Source organism: Chiloscyllium plagiosum, chromosome 41 (genome assembly GCF_004010195.1).
Source record: "Chiloscyllium plagiosum isolate BGI_BamShark_2017 chromosome 41, ASM401019v2, whole genome shotgun sequence".
Classification (NCBI taxonomy): Eukaryota; Metazoa; Chordata; class Chondrichthyes; order Orectolobiformes; family Hemiscylliidae; genus Chiloscyllium; species Chiloscyllium plagiosum.
In genome coordinates, this window is record NC_057750.1 from 5,664,008 (window position 1) to 5,669,178 (window position 5,171).

The 5,171-nt window shown below is 41.3% G+C and overlaps 1 protein-coding gene across 1 annotated transcript in view; it reads left to right on the forward strand.

The window, feature by feature from the left end:
- The first annotated feature begins 1,254 nt into the window (after nt 1-1,254).
- LOC122542784 (B-cell lymphoma/leukemia 11B-like) overlaps nt 1,255-5,171 on the forward strand; it is a 49,914-nt gene continuing 45,997 nt past the window's right edge. Inside the window, exon 1 of the mRNA XM_043680826.1 lies at nt 1,255-1,275. The gene's annotated coding sequence lies outside the window, so the exon portion shown is untranslated. The remainder of the gene's footprint in view (nt 1,276-5,171) is intronic.

The window sequence follows — 5,171 nt, forward strand, 5'->3', positions numbered from 1 at the left end:
TACAACATTTAAACGGCATCTGAAGAGTACATGAATGGGAAGGTTTGAGGGATATAGGCCAAATACTGACAAATGGGACTAGATCATTTAGGATGTCTGGTTGATGTGGATGTTTTGGACCGAAGGATCTGTTTCCGTGCTGTACAAATCTATGAATCTATGAGGAAAATTACTGAAAGAAAGGTAATGTGAGATTTTGGGAGGAAGTTCATGTGTACTATAAACACCAGTGTAGGCTGACAGTCAACGCAGTACTGAGAGAGTGCTACAACATCAGAGATGCAATGTCTCAGATGATTTGCTAAACTGAGGCCTTGGCAAGGGGAATTTAAAAGATCCACTGGCCTTTATTTTGAAGAGCAGGGGAGTTCTCCCTGGAGTCCTGACCAATGTTTATCCTTCAATTAACATCACCAAAACAGATTATTTACAGTTCTTATCACATTGTTTTTTTGGGAGCTTGTGTAAAGTGGCTACTGCGCTTTCTACTGTTATGAACAAGGTTGGGGGAGGAATGTATTGTCTCTCTGAAGTCCCACTACTCCACTAGTTACAGCATATGTTAGAAAAATGTTTTACTCAGTTATCGGTATGACTAATTATATATACTAATCAATCTCTGGTAGACAAGACTTGGAGATGCCGGTGTTGGACTGGGTGGACAAAGTTAAAAATCACACAATACCAGGTTATAGTCCAACAGGTTTATTTGGAAGCACACTAGCTTTCGGAGCACTGCTCCTTTATCAGGTAACTGTAGCACTCTGAAAGCTAGTGCTTCCAAATAAACCTGTTGGACTATAACCTGGTGTTGTGTGATTTTTAACTCTGGTTGACAACATATCCACTAACCAAGTTTCTTTAATAAACAAAAGAATTATTCAATTTTTAAATACAACAAAACAAATTCAATAAAGATGTAAAACTTATTAACATTGGTTGGAATGTAACTCAAGATAGATATCTTTCTAAATAACCTAAAGCACACATGCACGCGCACACATCAGTTAAGGAAAAATTAAAGAAACTTTCTCTGCACAAAAAAAAATTGGCCAAATAAATGTTGGTATGTGAAGGGAAGAAACGATGATACAAAATTGTCCAAGTCGTTCTCGGAAACAAAATCCGAAATTGCTGTAAATCCCAACAGGTTATAACAGTTCTAAGAAAGGGTCACTGGACCTGAAATGTTAACTCTGCTTTCTCTCCACAGATGCTGCCAGACCTGCTGAGTTCTTCCAGCAATTTCTGATTTCATCAAGTAGACCAGACTGTGTAAGGATGGAAGATTTCCTTTCTTAAAGGACATTAATGAACAAGATGGGCTTTTCCCAATATTCAACAATGGTGTCATGATCATCATGAGATTCTTAATTCCAGATTTTTTATACAATTGAATTCAAACTTTACTATCTGCCTTGGTGAGACTTGAACCTAGGTTCCAGGACATTACCTGCGTCTCTGGGTTAATAGTCTAGCAACAATACCACAAGGCCAATCCTCCCTATAATCATAAATTCTTAGAGGGCTTGACAATGTAAAAGTAGATTAGATTAAATTAGATTAGTTACAATGGCCCAGCAAGTCCATTCCAACCCGCCGAAGTGCAACCCACCCAGACCCATTCACCCCTTCACCTAACACTATGGGCAATTTAGCCTGGCCAATTCACCTAACCAGCACATTTTTGGACTGTGGGAGGAAACCGGAGCACCTGGAGGAAACCCACACAGACACGGGGAGAATGTGCAAACTCCACACAGACAGTTGCCTGAGGTGGGAATTGAACCCGGGTCTCTGGCGCTGTGAGGCAGCAGTGCTAACCACTGTGCCACCATAGAAAGGTTGTTGCTCCTTGTAGGAGAATCAAGGACCAGAGGGCATAATCTCAGAGTAAGGAATTGCCCATTTAGGACAGAGGTGAGTAAGACATTTTTTCCTCTTAGAGGACAGTGAAACTGTGGATTTCTTTACCACAGAGAGGTTTTGAGGCTAGTTCAATAAGCTGAGATAGAAAGATTCTTAACTAGGTAGGGAATTGAGATTTATGGGGAATGGACAAGGAAGTGGAGTTGAGGATTATCAGACCAGCCATGATCTCTTTGAATAGTGGACCACTTTTGATGGACTGAATGGCCTGCTTTTGCTCCTACAACTTTAGGTCTTCCTCCCCCACCATTGAGGGTTCACAGCAGTTTTCAAGCCACAAAGTGGGGTCACAGTGGGAAAGGTATTGGGAAGTGTTGTATTAAGAAATATAGTTAAGGGTGAGTATCAGGATCTGATTGAATCGGGGAATAGACTCGAGGGTGTTGAATAGGGCCCGCCTATGTTTTCATACATGATCCCTAATTTCCCCTGTAGTGTTACTCCATAGAGTATTCCCATTACCCTATGTATTACCCCCATCACCAGACGACACAGTCTCAGAAGAAGAGGTAGATAATTTTGGACTGAGATAAAGGAGGAATTTTGTCACTCGGAGATGTACATCCCAGAAACAGACACTTCAGTCCAACTCGTTCTTGCTGACCAGATATCCTAAATTAATCTAGTCCCATTTGCCGGCATCTGGCCCCTATCCCTCGAAACCCTCCCTATTCACCTACCCATTCAGATGCCTTTTAAATGTTGTAATTGTACCAGTCTCCACCACTTTCACTGGCAGTTCATTCCATGAATGCACCACCCTCTGTGAGAAAAAGTTTGCTCCTTAGGTCCCTTTTAAATATTTCCCCTTTCACCTTAATCCTATGTCTTCCAGTTTTGGACTCCCCTGCCCTGGGGAAAAGACCTTGACTATTAACCCTATCCTTGGAATTCTCTATCCTAGGGGTTATGGAGGCCAAGTCATTGAGTATGTTCAAGACAGAAATCAAGAGATATGTAGATACTATAGGTATCGAGGGATATGGGGATAGTGCAGGAAAATGGTAATTTAATAGATCGCCACAATCTCACTGAAGGGCAGAATGGGATCAATGGGCAGAGGGATCTTCTCCTGCTCCATTACGTTTGTTCTTACCGATAGATGTTGCAATTCCCTTTGCAGTTACCTCCATTGCACTCCAATAGTTCTGTATACAATTCTTAATCGTCTATATCATTCCCGCTACAAAGTTAAAAATCACACAACACCAGGTTATAGTCCAACAGGTTTATTTGGAAGCACTAGCTTTCGGAGCGTTGCTCCTTCATCAGGTAGCTTAGATCGAAAGAGAGAGCACAAAAACTATGTGGAACAATTAACAGATTGGCACTGGGTAATGATGCTCATTTAAAGAGCTGGTACATGCATGATGTCTGTGATTCTAAGATGTTACTCTTAACCCCATATAAAAGCATAACGTAAAATATTGAAGATGCTCGAAATCTCAAACAAAAACAGAAAGTGCTGGATGAACTCAGCAGGTCTAGCAGCATCTGTGAAGACATAAACAGAGTTAACGTTTTGAGTCCAGAGTAACTTTTTTTTTGGAAGCGTCTCAATCCTAGATGGTTCCTGTTTTATATTCCTGCACTGGATCCAACCCTCCTGTGGACTTCCTAAAGTTGTAATGGGAATGGTAGCACAGTGGTTATGTTACTGGATTGTAATTCAGAGTCCTAACATGGTATCATAAGGAATTGAAATTCAGTCAATTAAATAAAACTGGTGTTATAATTAAAACAGATTTTAAAACACGTGGATGGGTACATGAATTAAAAGGGTTTGGAAGGATATGGGCCAAATGCTGGCAAATGGGGCTAGATTAATTTAGGATATCTGGTCGGCATGGATGAGTTGGACCAAAGGGTCTGTTTACATGCTGTACATCTCTATGATTCTATGGTTCATAAATGTCCTTTAGGGAAGGAGATCTGCCACCTTTATCAGATTGCCTGTGAATCCAGACACACAGCAAGGTGGTGCTCTCTCTGAAATAGCTCTAGAAAGCCACTCAGAACCTCCATTCATACAAGGCAGGACAATAGCCTCTCCTCAACAACAATAATGCTGACTTTTGCCTGAGCAGATACATTTTTAGGAGACTTTTCACCCACCACTGAGCATGTTATCTCCATTGATTCGATTCGATTGTTCTCAACTTCAAACTTCAGGACAGTGTGATCTGACCTTGGAGGGAATTCAGTGTAGATTCATTTTTTTAAAATGACACTGGGACTTAAAGGTTGAAATTACAAGGGCACCATATATTACCAACTAGTCTCAATCCTGATTCCTTTGAGTACAGAACAGGATAGGATTATCTCACTGAGGTGATGATGATGGAGAAAAACTATTTCCTGTGATATGACGGTTGAAATCTGGAACATTCTCCCCAAAACTACAAATAGGAAGTCAATTGAAAATGTTAATATTGAGTGATTGAGAGATAATTCTATTAAGGGTCACAGAACCAGAGAGAGGAAATTAAATTAAGATAAATATCAGCCATGATCTACTTGAAAAACAGAACAGACACAAAGGACTGATTGGCCTCATGTTCCTACCCTGCATTGTCCCTCATTCTTAACATTACCCACACCCTTTCTTTTCTCTTTTTCAATACTCCTGCAGTTCTATCAGACCTGGCTAAGTCTAAATCAATCCTCCATTGTGCTGGGGACAGTCCGTTCCCTTTGTAAGGGAAATGTCCCCAATTAAGCAGGAAGGAGATCCTGTTCTCTGTCACAATGCTGTGACAATGGTGGGAGCATCCTGGTACAAATGTCCTCATCGAGACAGCTTGTGATCTTCCAGGCCTTCTCTGTGTTTACACAATTAAACCTGGCGTAAGGAGCCAAAAATGGTGTTTACCAGTTGGAGGTTAATTGTGTGTGTGTGTTCCACGGGATAGTTTGCAGAACAAGCCTTACTGTCTATTAATCAAGTAGCCAGTGAAGCTGGACAGTTTGACTCCCTGTTTTGATTCGGGATGTTAAACCGACTGCTTAGGTGAGCAGACAACAAAGATAAAGCAATTAGAAGGAGGAAACCACTATGTAGTTCTCCCCCCGCCACACCTTCCTGTTCTCCCTCTATGCCTCCTCACCTCTTTCTCATTCTTGCTTTCTACCTGCGCATCCTCTGTTTCTGTCCTTGCTATCAGCTCCTCTTTCCTTCTCTCCTTCCCTCGTTTTCCTCTGCTGTTTCCTCCAATCTCACTTCACCTCTTGCTATTTTTTCC